The sequence below is a fragment of the Bubalus kerabau genome, chromosome 8, assembly GCF_029407905.1.
Source record: "Bubalus kerabau isolate K-KA32 ecotype Philippines breed swamp buffalo chromosome 8, PCC_UOA_SB_1v2, whole genome shotgun sequence".
In the NCBI taxonomy this organism is placed as follows: Eukaryota; Metazoa; Chordata; class Mammalia; order Artiodactyla; family Bovidae; genus Bubalus; species Bubalus kerabau.
Window position 1 is genome coordinate 3750012 of NC_073631.1, and position 21568 is coordinate 3771579.

The window sequence follows — 21568 nt, forward strand, 5'->3', positions numbered from 1 at the left end:
AAATAGGGTCTTTTTTTTTTTTTTGCAAAGTAATAGGTTATAAAAGTGAAAATTAAAGGACAATAGAGGACTTAAAGTTTTAAAAAAATTAAAAAAAAAAAAGAAGATTGATTGTAAAAATAGTAAAAATATATCTAGGTCTTTCTCTGGTTTTGTTGTGAGTATTGTGGGTTCAGTTCATTTTTGGCTAGTTCCTTGGTCCGACTTATATTTCTCAAGATCTATAGGCCCCTTCCTATGTAGTCCGTAGTAACCACAGGGTTTTAATCTATGGTCTGTAGCTTCCAAGGCGTTTCCCTCTGTTATAGCTTCTTCTGTTTGCTGGTCTCTTCAGTATCTGGTTTCCGCCCTGACATAAAAATAAAAGACACATTTTTCATTTTCACCAAAAACTTTACTGAAAAAATGTATTCACTGTTTTGTTCTACTACCTTCTGTCATTTTACAGGCAACTTTACAGTCCTCCAGAGAACTGAAGTTTTTTTCCATTAAGAAAGTTTTGTCAAGAGCAAAATCAATGAAAATCTAAAGGTGCAATGTCTGATGAATATTGTGGATGAATCAGAACTTCTCAACTAAGCTGTAATAGTCTTTGCCTGGTCATCAAAGCATCAAAGAAGCACATGGCCATACATTATCCTGATGGAAGATTAAGTTTTCTGTTGACTAATTCTGGACATTTCTCATCAAGTGCTGCTTTCAGTAGGTCTGATTAGGAGCAGTACTTATTGGAATTAATCTTTTGATTCCAGAAGGAGCTCATAATAGAAGACTCCCTTCCAATCCTACCATATACACTATGTCACCTTCTTTGGATGAAAACCGTCTTTTGGTGTGGTTGGTCATGGTTCATTTCACTTGTCCCATGATCTCTTCCATTCCACATTATTGTACATATCCATTTTTCATCCCTGTAACAGTTTGTTTTATTTTTTTTAATTTATTTTTTATTAGAAATTTATTTATTTTAATTGGAGGCTAATTACTTTACAATACTGTATTAGTTTTGCCATACATCAACATGAATCTGCCACAGGTATACACGTGTTCCCCATCCTGAACCCCCCTCCCACCTCCCTCCCCATACCAGACCTCTGGGTCATCCCAGTGCACCAGCCCTAAGCATGCTGTATCATGCATCGAACCTGGACTGGCGATTCATTTCATACATAATATTATACATGTTTCAATGTCATTCTCCCAAATCATCCCACACTCTCCCTCTCCCACAGAGTGTCCCACAGACTGTTCTATACATCTGTGTCTCTTTTGCTGTCTTGCATACAGGGTTATCATTACCATCTTTCTAAATTCCATATATATGCATTGCTGCTGCTGCTGCTAAGTCGCTTCAGTCGTGTCTGACTCTGTGCGGCCCCATAGACGGCAGCCCACCAGTCTCCCCCATCCCTGAGATTCTCTAGGAAAGAATACTGGAGTGAGTTACCATTTCCTTTTCCAATGCATGAAAGTGAAAAGTAAAAGTGAAGTCACTCAGTCTTGTCTGACTCTTAGCAACCTCATGGACTGCAGCCTACCAGGCTCCTCCGTCGATGGGATTTTCCAGGCAAGAGTACTGGAGTGGTGTTAGTATACTGTATTGGTGTTTTTAAAAAGATAAAAACATATTATTTTCATTACATTTAAGTAGAAAATTGCATGCGGAAATAAGTTTTATTTCCCTTCATTTATGTGAAACTCAAACATCAAAATGATTCACATAACCAAGCTGGTGCAAATGATTTTCAACCCTTGGTTTGGATATTTTGAGTATGACAGCTATCTCCCACATGGCATAACATTGATTACTCTCAGTTAATGTAATGATTTGATTGCTATCAACTTCAACTGGTCTACCTAACCATGGAGCATCATCCAGTGAGAGATCTCCAGCACAAATCCTTGCAAAGCACTTTTGACATGTTTAATCAGCCACAGTATCTTCTCCATACACTGCACAGATTTTTTTTTTTTTTTGCATTTCACTTTCTTTTTTACCTTTCTTGAAGTAATAAAGCATAATATTCTGATATGCTGAAAATATTTCTTTTTTCTTACATCTTCATATTAAAATGGTTACACAAAAATTTACCAGATTTGATAAATTTTTAATGTGACAGCTGTCACAATAAAATCTAACAAGATGGTTTTGAATGAAGTTAAAAACAACCAAAAAAAATAATTTTAAAAAAGACAACTAAGTGCTGCTAGAGTCATTTTATGGGAAAATACCGAATGAACATTTTGGCCAACCCAATATATATATATATATATATATATCACATAGACATATGTACTTTTGCTGATAATGAGTCATAAATTCCATAGAGAATATTGGAAGGATTCAGGAGTTTGTCAGAGTTGGAAGGAAGGAGTACAAATGGGTACATAAGACAAATGGGTGTCTTGAGGGGTTTAGATTAAGAGATGAGAAGGAAAACATGGTATTTAATTTGACTTTTGGAGGTATTGTTCTGTATATCCCAAGCACATATCTTTTTCCATGACTTATGTGTATATTTAAATATATATTAAGTGTGTATGTATAAGTATCATATGAATCTGTAAACACACATATATATACACATAGATTTGTCTCCATATCCATATTGCAGGTAGTTTTTCAAACTATTGATTGCATTTTACTTTTCTTTATCCATGCTATCTTCTTATATTAGTAAGTTTAGCTACTTTTATTTTTTAGGTCTATTTATTCATTTTATGCAAAACATTTTCCTCCAGATATATTTTAAATATAATTTTTAAGTGTTACATTCTATTTACAGTTATTACAAAATATTGACTATATTCTCTATGTTGTACAATATATCCTTGCAGCCCATTTTACATCCAATCATTTAGTTTTGTACTTTGGTCTTTGGAATTATGTTTAAGAAAGTTTCCTTCTCAAATTGATAAGCCCATTGTCCTAATACATTAACATCATTTTCCCCCTTTTTGGCTTTAATTTATAGGAGCTTTTCTTCCATTCAATCAATGCACTTGCCTATATCTGTGCCAGTTTTATGCTGTTTTTATTATTATCCTCTATAACCTACTTTGATACATGGTAGGCCAAGCCTCCTTTCCCAGCATTCATGCATGTTTCAAATTAGTATTTTCTAAAACTGCTTTGGTTATTCTTAAGCATTCACTAGTCTGGCTGAATTCTGAGTCATACTGTGAAAAATTGAAGTATTTCCTGAAATAAGGAATATTTTTGGAGATGTGAAAATATTTCAAATGACTAAATGTTTTTAACTAGCAGCAAAATTTTGCAAATAATTTTTTGGAGGAAAAGACTAAGAAGAATATGTAACAATCGAAAAGCCATTAGGGAGACCATTAGAAACCCACAACAATGAAGAATATTTGAGAACTTGGAAATCAAAATAAGAATTGTTGTAAATCCAAAAGAGCTTATTGTATTGTAGATGTGGAACTAACTTATTCAGATTTAATGTTGGCCAACCTGGAATTTCTGGACTAAACCCAACGTATTCATGATATGTTATCTTGAATTTGACTTCTGACAATTTTTTAAATACATATTAGTTTTGTTTCTATGTTCATAACAGAGATTGATTTGTACTTGTTCTTTTCTGCCCTTGCTAATTTTTGATGTCAAGTTGATTTCATCTTCATAGGATACAGAACTCTCCCTCAGTTTAATTTTCATAAGATTTTGTGCAATTATAAAAACAATAACAACAACAACAACTATAGTTGAAAACCTATTCCATCAAATGAACTCATCTGGTCTGTAAATTTCTTCATTTGATGGATAGGTTTTAAACTGGTCTGTAGATTTCTTCATTTGATGGATAGGTTTTAAACTATAGATTTACTTATTTTTTTTTTTTTTTTTAAGGGACAGGTTTATATGTTTCCTATATCTTCTAGTTTCAGTTTTGGTGCATTTTTAAATAAAATTGTTCACAGTAACCTCTTATTAAAAATGTGATGTCTATTGATCTTGTAGGATGTTTTTATTTTTGCTATTCATAATTTCTGCCTTTTCTCTCTTTTTCTTGAACATGTTTGCTATAAGCTTGTTATCTTTTTAGTCCTATTTAAAGAATAAGTTTAGTTCCATGAATTTTCTGTACTGTATCTTTTTAATTAATAAAGTTCTATAAATTCCCTTCCTTGTGTGTGTGTGATTTTTTTTAAATTGGGTTGAATTTACCATTCTTTTTCTAATTTCCCAAGATGGATCCTTAGTTAACTTAGATAATTCACTCTTACTTTTCTTTAGTTTCTAATACTGCATTAAAGACTATAAACTTTGATCTAAGGAAATGCTTAACTGTATTCTACAAGTTTTAAGTCATCATCTCACTTTATATGTATATGTATATTTACTGACATTGCTAGAACAATATAAGCTTTCTTTTGGTTAGTCTTCACATGAGAGTATTTTCTTTAGTATTAAATTTACTTGTACTTAAACGTTCATCTTTATGAAGTTTGTCTCTTGTTCACAACATCTTAGTCAAATATATATTTTTTTCTTATATTTGTTTCCTGTTCTAACCACTTATGTTTCTTTTTTTTTTCTTCTTTTTCTTTCTTTCTATTGGACTAATTAAAAGATTTTTTACACAGCATTTTTTTTTTTTTTGCCACAGCTTGTTAGCTATATACATTTTTAATGTATTTAAAGCTATTTTCTTTTGCTTTAAAAATATATTTATACTGCTTTTTAAAATCCTTGTTTTAAAACTCTGAAAACTAGACTACCTCTAAAATTGTTCTTTTTGTACTTCTTTTTTATTCACTTGTTCCAGTTTCTTGGAATGGCTTGTAATTTCTTTCACTAAATGCAATACATTGTGTTAGAAAAATTGTAGGGAGTTATGAGGGTTTTTCTTACAAAGATAGGATGGAGCTAATTACTATAATTCAAATAGAGACTGAATTAACTCAAGATTCCCTATTACCCAGTAATCCCAAATATATCCCTCCCCACCCAGTTCCTAGAGTTTACCTGCCCACCCCCCCATCCAGGTGTTCAGGGAGATTAAGATGATGCCTGGATTGTTTTCTCATAGAGAGGAGACTGGAGCCTGAATACTGATCCTTGTTTTCTTAAATCTTAAAAATGTCTGGAGGAATCAACCTACCTGACTTCAGGCTCTACTACAAAGCCACAGTCATCAAGACAGTATGGTACTGGCACAAAGACAGAAATATAGATCAATGGAATAAAATAGAAAGCCCAGAGATAAATCCACGCACATATGGACATCTTATCTTTGACAAAGGAGGCAAGAATATACGATGGATTAAAGACAATCTCTTTAACAAGTGGTGCTGGGAAAACTGGTCAACCACTTGTAAAAAGAATGAAACTAGAACACTTTCTAACACCATACACAAAAATAAACTCAAAATGGATTAAAGATCTAAACATAAGATCAGAAGCTATAAAACTCCTAGAGGAGAACATAGGCAAAACACTCTCTGACATACATCACAGCAAGATCGTCTATGACCCACCTCCCAGAATATTGAAAATAAAAGCAAAAATAAACAAATGGGACCTAATTAACCTTAAAAGCTTCTGCACAACAAAGGAAACTATTAGCAAGGTGAAAAGACAGCCTTCAGAATGGGAGATAACAATAGCAAATGAAGCAAGTGACAAACAACTAATCTCAAAAATATACAAGCAACTCCTGCAGCTCAATTCCAGAAAAATAAATGACCCAATCAAAAAATGGGCCAAAGAACTAAATAGATATTTCTCCAAAGAAGACATACAGATGGCTAACAAACACATGAAAAGATGCTCAACATCACTCATTATCAGAGAAATGCAAATGAAAACCACTATGAGGTACCATTTCATGCCAGTCAGAATGACTGTGATCCAAAAGTCTACAAGCAATAAATGCTGGAGAGGGTGTGGAGAAAAGGGAACCCTCTTACATTGTTGGTGGGAATGCAAACTAGTACAGCCACTATGGAGAACAGTGTGGAGATTCCTTAAAAAACTGGAAATAGAACTGCCTTATGATCCAGCAATCCTACTGCTGGTTATACACACTGAGGAAACCAGAAGGGAAAGAGACACGTGTACCCCAATGTTCATCGCAGCACTGTTTATAATAGCCAGGACATGGAAGCAACCTAGATTTCCATCAGCAGATGAATGGATAAGAAAGCAGTGGTACATATACACAATGGAGTATTACTCAGCCATTAAAAAGAATGCATTTGAATCAGTTCTAATGAGGTGGATGAAACTGGAGCCTATTATACAGAGTGAAGTAAGCCAGAAAGAAAAACATCAATACAGTATACTAACGCATATATATGGAATTTAGAAAAGTGGTAACAATAACCCTGTATACGAGACAGCAAAAGAGACACTGATGTATAAAACAGTCTTATGGACTCTGTAGGAGAGGGAAAGGGTGGGAAGAATTGGGAGAATAACATTGAAACATGTGTAATATCATGTATGAAACGAGTCACCAGTCCAGGTTCGATGCACGATACTGGATGCTTGGGGCTGGTGCACTGGAACAACCTAGAGGGATGGTATGGGGAGGGAGGAGGGAGGAGGGTTCAGGATGGGGAACACATGTATACCTGTGGTGGATTCATTTCAATATTTGGCAAAACCAATACAATATTGTAAAGTTTAAAAATAAAATACAATTAAAAAAAAAAAGTCTGACTTTTAGTTATCTTGAGAATTTGGTATATGACTTGGGAAGGATATTGTGAGTTTCCAGTATTGAGTTTAGATTTCTCTGACTTTTGGTCTTATTCTCCCCTCTCTCTGGAGTTCCGTAAGATTATAAAACAAAACAAAACAAAACAAAATTTCAGGTTTCTTTGATTCTTGTACTTGTTTTCAGTTTGGTCTCAGTTTTTTTGCTGTTTGCCTATAGTTGGAAAATTATCTAAGGGAACGTCTGCTCACCTCTCAGGAGGTCACCTTCTCTGGGGTTTTGTACCTTTAGCTAGTTGCTTGGGAAACTCTCCAATTCCTTCAAACAGGCTTTCTCTCTGTATTTTCTTTGGATTTTTAAGTTGCTTTTAACAGGATTCTCAGGCTAACACATCTAAAAATAAATTTTGGTGCCCTGATCCAGGGGGTTCTCAGATGGATTGTTGGCCTGTGAGAAATGGTATAATTTCTAAAACTCACTTGCATAGACTAGTTATTAAGACAGCCATCTGTGAACATGAATGTACAGTGTGCTTGCTTATGGTCATCATGCTTTTAGACTAGTCTGTCTCTTAAAATTGTGATAAAATAAACTTCTCTGGGATCTCTGCAACACAGAGATTCTGACAAAAAGGGCAGGTGGGGGAATGAGGCAGCATACATCCCTGGGAAGTTCTGAGTACTCTTTATTTGTCTATGAAAATGATCTGGAAGCTAAACTGGGCCATTATTTTCACAGCTGAGTTTCTGCAACTAGCTTGATGAATTACTACTAATGAATCTCTGTGGATGGCTTCTATTGCATTTTAAAAACATACATTGAAAGTTGCCCTTTTTAATTTTTGCTGGAATTGGTACAGTTTTCCAGTAACATGTAACCACTAAAATTAAAAGAAAGAACAAGGGAGGAATCCTCACTGTTTGTATAATCAGTTGGTAAGCTAGTTCTTGACAGTGCTTTCATTAGTAGTGTCGGTTACAGAAACACCAGAATGGGTTCTGCAAAAGGAACTGTAGCAAAGCTAAGAAATCTCTAAGTGGGTGATAATACTGATGTATGTATTTATTCCTAAATTTTAGCTTTCTGGATTATTTGTGTTAAAATGTATGGAGAATCTATAATGATTTATGTGACTATTGAAAATAGCTGAAGGATATAATATTATAAGCATTCTCTCATTTCACACATAAAAATATATGGACATAAAACAAAGAAATACCTTACATTTATGGTAAATTGATGGGCTTCCCTGGTGGCTCAGAGGATAAAGCATCTGCTTGCAATGTGGGAGACCCAGGTTCTATCCATGGGTCAGGAAGATCCCCTGGAGAAGCAACTGGCAACCCACTCCAGTACTCTTGCCTGGAAAATCCCATGGACGGAGGAGCCTAGTAGGCTAGAGTCCATGGGGTTGCAAAGAGTCAGACACGACTGAGTGACTTCAGTTAACATGGTAACTTGCCACCAGGGAAGTCCGAACATTAATGAACATAGCCTGAAGAAAGTCATCTCCTTAATTGTCTGGTGCATTTTATCTTTGACAACAGGGAGAATGGCATTGAAACATGTAAAATATCATGTATGAAACGAGTCGCCAGTCCAGGTTTGATGCACGATACTGGATGCTTGGGGCTGGTGCACTGGGACGACCCAGAGGGATGGAATGGGGAGGGAGGAGGGAGGAGGGTTCAGGATGGGGAACACATGTATACCTAAAAAAAAAAAAAAAAAAAAAAAAAGAAAGAAAACTTTAATGAAACTATAATTTGTGTGCTTGAATCATATTATTATATATGACAGATGAGCATGCTGATATGCAAATAAACAACATAAGTTATTTAGAAAATTACAAATGTCCAAAAGACACAATTCAAAGGCAGCATTATACACTAATAAAGAACTAGTGATTTGAATGATTTAGCTGAATAACTTTTAAGAATATAGTTTAAAAAGACAAAGGCTAGAAACTGAAAATTGACATAAATGACATGGAACATTGATCAAGAAGTTTCAATTTCTATATAGTAAGAGCTCGGTAGGAAAAGCCATGGAAGTGGAAGTGTTAGTCGCTCAGGAGTGTCCAACTCTTGGTGATCCCATGGACTGTAGCCGTCCAAACTTCTCTCTCCATGGAATTCTCCAGGCAAGAATACTGGAGTGGTAGTCATTCCCTTCTCCAGGAGATCTTCCTGACCCAGAGATTGAACTCAGTTCTCCCACATTGCAGGCAGATTCTTTACCCAGGAAAGCCCAGGAAGAGCCATCAGCTCAGTTCAGTTGCTCAGTCGTGTCCGACTCTTTGCAACCCTATGAATCACAGCACGCCAGGCCTCCCTGTCCATCACCATCTCCCGGAGTTCACTCAAACTCACGTCCATCAAGTCAGTGATGCCATCCAGCCATCTCATCCTCTGTCGTCCCCTTCTCCTCCTGCCCCCAATCCCTCCCAGCATCAGAGTCTTTTCCAATGAGTCAACTCTTCGCATGAGGTGGCCAAAGTACTGGAGTTTCAGCTTTAGCATCATTTCTTCCAAAGAAATCCCAGGGCTCATCTCCTTCAGAATGGACTGGTTGGATCTCCTTGCAGTCCAAGGGACTCACAAGAGTCTTCTCCAACACCACAGTTCAAAAGCATCAATTCTTTGGCGCTCAGCCTTCTTCATAGTCCAACTCTCACATCCATACATGACCACTGGAAAAACCATAGCCTTGACTAGATGGACCTTTGTTGGCAAAGTAATGTCTCTGCTTTTGAATAGCCATAGAATGGAAAAAATGACTGTTGAGATATTTTGAGAATTGAGGAGACATATGCTTTTTCATCAAAGGATAAACAAGAGCTGAGGGAGAAATAAGATCCACATCTGGAGTTTCCTAGTGAAGTTTCCAGGCTTCAAGAGAAGATCCCAAAACTCTTCAGAGTGGAAACTCTTGGGAGGGTTATAAATTAACAAGATGCAGAATAGTATCATGATTAGAATTTAACAATAGAAAGATCCTACCAGTCTTGCTCCCATAATATGCATTTTAAGATATCAGGATTAGTCAAAAGGAGAAACTGTCCTCAAGCAGGATACATTGTTGTTATGTAATCCCTAGAACAGAGTTTAAACTTAGTTGCTTTTTGTGTAATCATCAGTTTGGGGCTTAAAGAAAAAAATGTTTTATGTGACTAAGAGTAACGAATGCAGAGGGGGAAAAAAAGTGTTTGCCCTTTCATCCTCCTTGAGAATTCCAGACCTCTATCTCCTCCTGGAGAACCCCAGACTTCTTTCTCCTTCTCAGGGACCCCGGACTTCTTATCAATCTGCCTAGGAATTGACTCTTTCACATACTGTGGCCTGGCTTCAGAGAAAAGGATTTATGAAGAGAAAAAGTCATCTAAATGTGAGGGCAAAATAAGTATATATTTTAGACAGGCTAAGACTGAGACAGCTTGCTTGATAAAATTGCATAGGAAGAGAATAACTGCATAGAGAAAAAATCCAAGCATCAGGTCTGAAAATTCCAGCATATAGATGTTGTTGGAACATTAAGAGAATCAAGTGAGTGGAGGTTAGGAGAGTGGAGTTCCACACCCTGAGTGAAGATGTTCCAAGAAAAAGGATTGGACTGCAGTATCAAATGCAGCTATCAGATTGAATGTGGAGAAGCTAAACATGTGTGTGTGCTAAGTCGCTTCAGTCCTGTCTGACTATTTGTGATCCTATGTACTATAGCCCATCAGTCTCCTCTGTCCATGGGATTCTCCAGACAAGAATACTGGAGTGGGTTGCTATGCTCTCTTCTAAGGTATCTTTCAGATCCAGGGATCAATTCTCTTAATGTCTCCTGCATTGGTAGGCGAGTTCTTTGTACTAACACCACCTTGGAAGCCCCAGAAGCTAAACATAGCTACTGGATTTGATAATGTGGAGACCACCAGAGAAGCTGGTGGAGAGTAAAAATCTGACTGGTGCAGATTCATGAAGTAATGTGACAAGAAGTAGAAAGCTTACCTGATTACATGTCCATACATGACCATTGTTCACACATGGCATAAAACCAGACCTTGATGAAATATCTAAACTATAAGTACAAAATTTTAGAATGCTGGATAAAAGTATGTAATGTTCAAGCATGCTAAGTTGCTTCAGTTGTGTCCAACTCTTCACAATCCTATGGACTGTAGCCTGCTAGGCTCCTCTGTCCATGGGATTCTTCAGGCAAGAATACTGGGGTGGGTTGCTGTGCCCTCCTCCAGGGAATCTTCCAGAGGGATTGAACCAGTGTCTATTACATCTCCTGCACTGGCAAGGGTTTTTTTTTTTTTTTTTTTACCACAAATACCACCTGAGAAGCCCCAAAAGTATGTAGGGGTATACTATATCTTATACTTAGTGGGACCAACTTAAGCAGGTCATGAAATTGAGAAATTGAACTAGAGGAAAAGTGAATATAATTGTAATCAAAAGTTTAAAAGCAACAAAAGGCTAGTGAAAGTATTTGCCCTCAATAAAGTAGGGAAAAGATTTCAATTTTCAACAAAATTCAAACAAATAAATATAAAAGCTTCAAACAATTAGAAAACACAGTTTAAAGTAGACAAAGTACAAATAAGTATTACAAATATAAAAAGAAAAATCTCATACATAGGACATATGGGAATACAAATTAATAAAATAAAATGTCATTCTTGTCCATTAAGTTAATAAAAATTAAGACAATTTAAAATTTTCTACCTTGGGCATGATGTGAGAAATAAAAAGTTACTCCCACACATCATTTCTAGAAATGTAGATTGATAAAAGTTTTTCTGGTATTGGTTTGGAAGTCTTTGCAAAATTTGATATTTAAATTTTGTGATTTATTTCTGCATATATAACTCATGTAAAATAAGGTATGCACAGGAATGTTTGTTGTAACATTATTTGCAATAGAATAAAAAACTGGAAATATTAAATACCAATGCTTGGCTGGCCTGTTAAATGCATTGTGGAGCAGTCATACTCTGGAATATTATGCAATTTTAAAGAAAAAAATATTGTTACTTTAGTAACATGAAATGACCCCCACGTGTTAAGTATGATAAAGCAAATTGTGGTATAATTTATTAACCCAATCTGATAACAAATAATTAAATATTACACATTTAGATGTAATGATACTTTTAAAAATATCTGGACATCTACATGAAAAATGTGAACCTGGTAATATCTGAGTTATGGGATTTGCGTGTGGGGGAGAAGCAATAATAGATCAATATCACAGTTACTCACAGTATAACCAAGCAGGACCCTATGAGGCCTTCCCAGACAGAACTCCCCCCCATATCTTCTGCCTGCCTCTTCTCTATAGAAAACTTAAGCCTCCTAGGCATTCCCCGATTTCTAAAGAATACATTTAATCAAAGGCAAACAGAAAGGCAAACAGTCAGGCAAGACAAAATAATAATATTTTACCCATTAAATAAAATCAAAGACATTTAGTTCCTTCTCAAGGGCTATACATAATATCCTGAGTTATGCCCTTTGAGCTGTTTTGCAGACACTGAAATCCCCACCAGGTGGAATAATTTAACTGTATACTGCCCATAAGCATGTAGACACCAGACCAGTTGGAACCAGAAGGTCAATGATACTGACTCTCATTACTGCACCACCAACCAATCAGAAGAATGCCAATGAGCTGAGCACACAAACCAAAACCTCTATCTCTTACCCTGTCTTTAAAGACCTTTCCCTTAAAGCCAATAGGGAGTTCAAGACTTTTGAACACTAACTGCCTGGACTTCTTGCTTGATGCCTGCAATAAACACTGCACATTTCTTCACCACAACACGGTGCAGTAGAGTGGCTTTACTCTGCATGGGTGAGAGGACCCCAAGTTTGGTTAGTTAAAGAAAGGTTCATTGCATCACATAAACTTTTTAATGATTTTTTTCTAATTTTAAAAGAAGAGAAACATTTTTGTACCAAAAGCAATTCCACATAATTAAAAGACATATATAAGAAGTGAAACCTAAACGATCTAAGTGAAAGTGAAAGTAAAATTTGCTCAGTCGTGTCTGACTCTTTGTGACCCAATGGACTCTATAGTCCATGAAATTTTCCATGCCAGAATACTGGAGTGGGTAGCCATTCCCTTCTCCAGGGATCTTCCAAACCCAGGGATCAAACCCAGGTTTCCTGCATAGCATGTGTATTATTTACCAGCTGAGCCACAAGGGAAGCCTAAGAATGCTGCACTGGGTAGCCATTCCCTTCTCCAGGGGATTTTCCTGACCCAGGAATTGAACCAGGGTCTCCTGAATTGCAGGCGGATTTTTTACCAACTGAGCTATGAGGGAAGCCTTGAAAGATCTAAAGACTATCTCAAAATTCGAAGTTTCACAATAAAGTTAAAACACTGGAAAACATCATTGAGAAGAGTGTTTGCTTAATATATACATTTGCATAAATTATACTTGCATACTTTAACATATGCAAAGAAAATTAGATACATGGAAAAATACAGTAATGGTGACTGTTTCTCAAATGACAGCATTTTCTACTTTTACATATTTCTGTAATATTTTTTTTTCTAAAGAGCAGTGATTGTGTTTTATAATAAAGTGGAATATTGTATCAAATTTATTTTATATAGCAATTTTGTAAGGATTAAGAATCTTCCATAGCCAACAACAGAGCAAATGTGCAGCCAAACACCCAAACAGAAAGTAGATTGGCACTGAATTTTGTACCCATGTTTACTTTGTCATTACTAGATTCTATACTGAGAACTTGAACTAGGAGACTAGATATTGATTATTTTCATTCTTTGTTCTTAGCAGCTTGAACATGGGAGTAAACTGTAGCTGGGTCATCCATCAGCCTTACACGGAAACTAAGTGGGCTTTTAGATTCTGAATTCTTCCCATTTTGAATCCTTTGAGTCTTCTTCCTTGGAAATGAATCTTCCCAATGGAGGGGAGGGTGCTGCCTTTGTGTTGACTGGGCCCCAGTTCATGGGGAGAGGCCAGGTCACAACAAAATCATGTGGCTCTGAGGCATTTTGTTTGGTGAGTCTGTGTTTGAGAACCTCCAGTTAAGTGCAGGGAAAGCTGCTCCAAGTTCCTTGTATTCCAGTTTCTCCTGACCATACCCTTCATTCAATAGGAAATAGGATAACCTGATGCTTCTCTGGAGTGGTTGCTGTAGCAGGTCTTCAGATTTCACATGAGTAGCATTGTGGGGAAGGCAGTAAGTGGATAACTTGATTACAAGTCTAAAATAAGAGCTTCAAGTTTACGGGCTGATTGTGTTCATTCAAAATTAATTTGTTGAAGCTCTAACCCTGCCAGTACCTCAAACTGAGGCTGTATTTGTAGACAGAACCTTTTTTGTTGTTCAGGAACTCAGTCATGCCTGTCTCTTTGAGACCTCATGGACTGTGGCACAACAGGCTTCCTTCTCCTTTACTATCTCCCAGAGTTTTCTCAAAATCATGTCCATTGAGTTAATGATGCCACCCGACCATCTCATTCTCTGTCACCCCCTTCTCTTCCAGCCTCGATCTTTTCCAGCATCAGGGTCTTTTCCAATGAGTTGGCTCTTTGCATTAGGAGGCCAGAGGACTGGAGCTTCAGCTTCAGCATCAGTATCAGTCCTTCTAATGATTATTTATGGTTGATTTTCTTTAGGATTGACTGATATGATCTCCTTGCCGTCCAAGGGAATCTCAAGAGGATTCTCCAGCACCACACTTCGAAAGCATCAATTCTTTGGTGTTCAGCCTCCTTTATGGTCCAACTCTCACATCCATACATGACTCCTGGAAAAATTATAACTTTGATTATACAGACCTTTGTCAGCAAATTGATGTCTCTGCTTTTTAATACTCTTTCTAGGTTTGTCATAGCTTTTATTCCAAGGAGCAAGTGTCTTTTAATTTCATGGCTGCAGCACCATCCACAGTGATTCTGGAGCCCAAGAATATAAAATCTATCACTGTTTCCATTTTTTCCTCATCTATTTACCATGAAGTGATGGTACCAAATGGCATGATTTTAGTTTTTTGAATGTTGAGTTTTAAGCCAGCTTATTTACTCTCCTCTTTCACCTTCACCAAGAGGCGTTTTAGTTCCTCTTTACTTTCTGCCTAATATTATGGTGGTGTCATCTGCATATCTGAAGTTATTGATATTTCTCCTGGCAATCTTGATTCCAGTGTGAGCTTCATGCAGCATGGCATTTCACATGATGTACTCTGCATATAAGTTAAATAAGCAGGATGACAGCCTTGACGTACTCCTTTCCCAATTTGGAACCAGTCTGTTGTTCCATGTCCAGTTCTAACTGTTGTTTCTTGACCCACATACAGATTTCTCAAGAGGGAGAATTTTCCACAAATGATAGAAATTTGATCTCTCATTCTTCTGCCTTTTCTAAATCCAGCTTATACTTGTGGACATTCTCAGAACACATAGATGGGTATCTGGGATGTACTCACACAGAGGGAAGACCACAGATGAGGAGAAAGGCCTTGGAAGGAATTAAACTTGTGGATGCATTGAACTTGGACTCCAGCCTCCAGAGTTGTGAGACAAAAAACATCTGCTGGTTAAGTCCCCCTAGTCTGTGGCCATATGTCAGGTCTAGTGTGTGTGTATGCTAATTTGCTCCAGTTGTGTCTGACTCTCTGTGACACTATAGACTAGTGCCCACCAGGCTCCTCTGTCCTTGGGATTCTCCAGGCAAGAATAGTGGAGTAGCTGCCATGCATTCCTCCAGAGGATCTTCTCGACCCGGGGATTAAACCTCTTCTCCAATGGCTCCTGCACAGCAGGCAGATTCTTTACTGCTGAGCCACCAGAGAAGCCCATCAGTCCTAGCAAACTAACCTAAGTTCAGTATGCTCTTAGAAACTCTGATGAGTAAGAATTGCTTTCCACAGGGAGAGACACTTGAACTTCTGCTAGGAGAAAGACTAGTGAATAGCCCTGAATATCCACTAGAGAAGAAACCCCCGGGGAAGTGGGAAGAGAATTAAGGAATTTAAACAGGAAACTCATGACTTTCTATTAGATAAACCTAGCTACAGTGTGGACAAAAATGAGGAGCTTGGATCCACAAAGTAGACAGAGAACAAATGCCTTCATGTCTGAGGGCAAAAGACAGAAAGTAAGCTACTGCTAACAGCCAGATCTTAGTGTGGCCCACAGGTACCTGGAGAATGCCAGGTCTGCTGAGAGGCTGGGAAGCTGGGGGTTGGGTGGGGCTTGACAGCCTTAACTGGCTGCTTCTGCTAATTAAAGGGGTCTGGGGAGGGTTGGGAGGTGAGGAGCTGGATACAGTGTTTTTAGACAGCTTCTCTGAGAAATTAGGCAGAGAAAGTCTGGAGGGAATTTGACTGGGAGACAGTGGCCATTTGGAGAGATGGATTTGTATATTCCTTCAACTTAGATCCTTTTAACTGTCCACAGTGCTTCTCATTGTGAGAAAATAGCAGCAGCACCTGGGAACTTTGGGAAATGGAAATTCTCAGCCCCTCCCCCAAGCTACTGAATCAGAAACTCTGGTTGGGAGGCAGAGAACCACCTACTGGGATATGATCTAAGAGGTGGGGATGGATGTACTGCAGTCTATAACAGGGGAGTAATGAATAAATCTGAGAAATGTCCAGCCAGGACATCATGGCCAAGTTTTATGACGTTGTTTATTAAGTTACATGTTCAAAGATGATTGATTTTTGATGTGTTTACTTCTCTCCATCCACTCCCAACACATGCCATGCCCCATGTAGATTTTTTGTAACATTTATTTGTGCACTCAGTTTATTTGAGAATTTAAAAAAAAAAAATTAGTAACTTCTTTCTATAGTAACCTCCCTGTTATATGATTATTCAAATCTTTGCAGTTTTAAACTCTGAAATCAAATTGTCTCCTTTAGATTGACCTCCATATACCAATCATCATTTGCAAAGTATTTATTAATTCATACTTTGGAAAATTATGGCATAATTATGATTTCACCAATTAGACAGCTTTGGCTTTTACTTAGAGGTGTTTCTCATGCCTCTGAATTCAACAATGATGTCTTCTTTATATTACCCTTTATTATCACTTGCAAATGTGGATGGTAGTAAAAATTGAAGACCACATTCTCCTGAATGTTACATACAGGGCTTAGCATTTAGTCAGTTCAGTTCAGTTCAGTCGTTCACTCGTGTCCAAATCTTTGCGACCCCATGAATCACAGCACGCCAGGCCTCCCTGTCCATCACCAACCCCCGGAGTTCACTCAGACTCATGTCCATTGAATCAGTGATGCCATCCAGCCATCTCATCCTCTGTCGTCCCCTTCTCCTCCTGCCCCCAATCCCTCCCAGCATTAGAGTATTTTCCAATCAGTCAACTCTTCGCGTGAGGTGGCCAAAGTACTGGAGTTTCAGCTTTAGCATCAGTCCTTCTAAAGAAATCCCAGGGCTCATCTCCTTCAGAATGGACTGGTTAGATCTCCTTGCAGTCCAAGGGAATCTCAAGAGTCTTCTCCAACAACACCACAGTTCAAAAGCATCAATTCTTTGGCACTCAGCTTTCTTCACAGTCCAACTCTCACATCCATACATGACCACAGGAAAAACCATAACCTTGGCTAGATGGACTTTTGTTGGCAAAGTAATGTCTCTGCTTTTGAATATGCTATCTAGGTTGGTCATAACTTTTATTCCAAGAAGTAAGCATATTTTAATTTCATGGCTGCAGTCACCATCTGCAGTGATTTTGGAGCCCCACAAAATAAAGTCTGACACTGTTTCCCTATCTATTTCCCATGAAGGGATGGGACCAGATGCCATGATCTTAGTTTTCTGAATGTTGAGTTTTAAGCCAACTTTTTCACTCTCCTCTTTCACTTTCATCAAGAGGCTTTTTAGTTCCTGTTCACTTTCTGCCATAAGGGTGGTGTCATCTGCATATCTGAGGTTATTGATATTTCTTCCAGCAATCTTGATTCCAGCTTGTGCTTCTTCCAGCCCAGCGTTTCTTATGATGTACTCTGCATAGAAGTTAAATAAGCAGGGTGACAATATACAGCCTTGACATACTCCTTTTCCTATTTGGAACCAGTCTGTTGTTCCATGTCCAGTTCTAACTGCGGCTTCCTGACCTGCATACAGATTTCTCAAGAGGCAGGTCAGGAGGTCTGGTATTCCCATCTCTTTCAGAATTTTCCACAGTTTATTGTGATCCACACAGTCAAAGGCTTTGGCATAGTCAATAAAGCAGAAGTAGATGTTTTTCTGGAACTCTCTTGCCTTTTCCATGATCCAACGGATGTTGGCAATTTGGTCTCTTGTTCCTCTACCTTTTCTAAAACCAGCTTGAACATCTGTAAGTTCACGATTCACATATTGCTGAAGCCTGGCTTGGAGAATTTTGAGCATTACTTTACTAGTGAGATGAGTGCAATTGTGTGGTAGTTTGAGCATTCTTTGGCATTGCCTTTCTTTGGGATTCGAATGAAAACTGACCTTTTCCAGTCCTGTGGCCACTGCTGAGTTTTCCAAATTTGCTGGCATATTGAGTGCAGCACTTTCACAGTGTCATCTTTCAGGATTTGAAATAGCTCAACTGGAATTTCATCACCTCCACTAGCTTTGTTCATAGTGATGCTTTCTAAGGCCCACTTGACTTCACATTCCAGGATGTCTGGCTCTAGGTGAGTGATCACACCATCATGATTATCTGGGTTGTGAAGATCTTTTTTTGTAATTGGACTACCATTATCAGAATTACTACAATTAGGACATTGCTAATCAGGATTAGCTCACGAGATCTGGGCTATGCTAGATCTATTTATTTGATAGGTTCAGGCACTCCTTCAACACTAGCCAGCCTCCAACTGTGTGCACTTGATCTTGTTTAGTTTTATAAGTCTCATGTGCAAAAAGACTCTTTTGTTATTTTCTTTCTTAGTAACAACTATAAAATAGCCATAATCTTTTCCTCATGTATTCAAAATAGTCTGCCTGAAAATGAACTTAAATTCTAGAAAGCTTTATACTAATTTAAATTGCAATGGCACCATAGTTTGTGCTTGTCATTATCTTTCCTAGGCTTTGTCACTTCCATGGCAACACACACTGTATTTTATTTTGTTTATAAATTATTTATGCTGAGCAATAAACTAATTTTTATGAATATTCAACAATGCCTCCTAAGTGGTGAAATGTTCTGAGCCTTCTCTTAAATCCTTCCAACATACAACTTCTGAATTAATCCTTTGAAGTACAGCTCTGATCCTGTCACTCCCCTGCTCAAAAATCATCAATGACTTCTGGCTATTTACCAAGCAAAACTCACTTCTTGGTCTGATTTCTGCCTCCTTGATGTGTTTTTACAGCCATATTACATTATATCTAACTTCCTGATGTTACCAAGACCAAGCTTGTACTACTCACAGTGGGACAGGCCAATAAATTGAGAAACGAGTTGCTGGGGAAGGAATAAAAACTTTATTAAAAAAACCAGCAGATTGAGAAGATAGTGAACTAGTGATCTGAAGAACTATCTTGCTTAAATTATAATTAAGGCTTCTTTTATAGTTAAAAATGAGGGAGTAAAGTCAAATATTACCTGATTCTGGTCAGCCTTGGAGAGGTTAATTTCTTCCTTCTTGTAGCCATTTACAGGTGGGCCTGGTCCTGTGAGCTAAAGAAAGTTATTTTAGCTTAATGCTTATTACCTGGAAAGCAGGGTTCCCAGAGATGGGCCATTATGTATAATTTAAGCTTACAGACAACAACCCTTTAGTGATTAATTTGTAGTGGAATACAAAAGTTCTCCCCTATTACACTAACATGGTCTGAGAATGCTTTGCCTACCAACAACAGAATGATACATTAAAATGGCATAAACAATAAAAAATATTCTCTCATAAAAATAATTAAGAAGATGAGGGACAGTGGTGGTTTAATAGAAAGTCTTATCATCATGGGCTGGCTCACCTTCTATGCAGCAATCTCCATATTCCCCTGGTACCTCTAGCATGAGCATTTCCAGTTAAATGGTCACATTGCACAAAAAGAAGAGAGAAAATCCCCATCTGTCATCAAGAATGAGAAAATCCTTCCCAGGGCCTTCCAGCAAACTTCCCTTCACCTCTGCTGGGCTGGGTTTCTTTCACATCCCACTGAAACCACACACCTAGTGAGGGGACTGAGGCCCTCACACTGTCTGGATGGTGAATATGCCATTCCTGGATCAGGGAGGAGTCCAGCTTCCCACAAAAGAAGGTCATGATTGTTGAGGGGACAGTGCAGGAGATCAGGGTTCAGCTGCTAAGGAAAGGAAGAAATGGCTATGATGTAGACAACCAACTATCTTGCTCATTAACTAAGCTTTTCATTTTAAAATGGAGATGAAATGTAAAAACCTGTTTGGTCACAATTACGCTGAATGGCATGCAGCAACACTTACCCCTGAAAAGCCTTTATAACATATATAGTGTATACTGTATAGTATATGTTGTGTGATATGTACTGTATAGTATATACTGTGTGATATATATTGTATAGCACATACTGTCGGAGAAGGCAATGGCATCCTGCTCCTGTACTCTTGCCTGGAAAATCCCATGGACGGAGGAGCCTGGTAGGCTGCAGTCCATGGGGTCGCTAAGAGTCGGACACGACTGAGCGACTTCCCTTTCACTTTTCCCTTTCATGCATTGGAGAAGGAAATGACAACCCACCAAGTGTTCTTGCCTGGAGAATCCCAGGGACGGCGGAGCCTGGTGGGCTGCAGTCTATGGTGTAGCACAGGGTCGGACATGACTGAAGCGACTTAGGAGCAGCAGCAGCAGCAGCACATATTGTGTACTATATAATGTATACTGTAGCTCTTAAATCAGGTTCATAGACTAGACCTTGAATTATGAGTCCATTTATCTCTACTTAGGACTTTTTGGCCTCCTTCATAGACCCTAACTTCTGTGCCACTTTTACAAGGTAAAAACTTACTTATGAAATCACTTATGGCTGATCCTGGAAAGGGTCCTTTTCTGGGTACTTTCCAATGAGCCAAAAGCACACATTCAGTCATGAGGGGGAGCAAGTTTGGCCCTTCCTATACTATTGTACCTCTAGAGTCAATGGACAAAGTCCATAATACTTAGTACTTAATAATTCCTGAATGTATCTACCTTTGTTCCTCTCCTATGTCATTGTTTATACTGTTTCTCTCCCTGACTATAGCTGTTTACATTCCCCCTCCCTAAAACCAAGTATATATTTGATTTACAGAGTTTGTCAAATATTTTTAGAGTTTTAATATGATAAAATTAATATGTAAAAGAATTGATGGGAGGATATGTGAGGTTAGATTACTTTGGTCATAAAAACATATATATATATATATATATATATATATATATATATAACCACTTCTACAGAATTATTTACTATTTTTGAAATAAATTAATTACAATTACCTTCCTAAAGATAGGCATTTATCTTTAGATTTGTTCATACATATGTGTATATGCCTGTGTGTTTAATTAATTTTATTAATGCATAAAACATATACATATTTGACAAAATAACCTTGGTATTAGTTTTAAAGGTACATCTTTGGCAGTGTTTTCTTGTTTTAAGATGCAAGGTAATAGGTTACATATCCAACATAGAGAATCATTCACATAAAGGAAATGTGAAACTAGCTAAATAAGCTTCTTTCAATTATTTACAGGAAGCATTAATTATTTATCCACTAATTTAATTCATTTGAACTATACACAGGGCTTTTTGTGGTAGGTTTAGGCCATGAAGAATTTAATCTCATGATTATTGTAAGAAATGATTTCCCCCCATTACTCTATCTCTAGTAAACATAGTTTAATAAATACATGCATTAACTCTGTCA

At 37.5% G+C, this 21568-nt stretch overlaps 1 long non-coding RNA gene across 1 annotated transcript; it reads right to left on the reverse strand.

Moving 5' to 3' along the window:
- Window positions 1-35: 35 nt before the first annotated feature.
- LOC129658481 (uncharacterized) lies at window positions 36-19830 on the reverse strand. The gene is made up of 3 exons (XR_008717359.1): window positions 19654-19830; window positions 19283-19357; window positions 36-349 (listed from the first exon to the last, which is right to left on the reverse strand). It is a non-coding gene; the product is annotated as an uncharacterized LOC129658481 (long non-coding RNA).
- Window positions 19831-21568: the final 1738 nt, after the last annotated feature.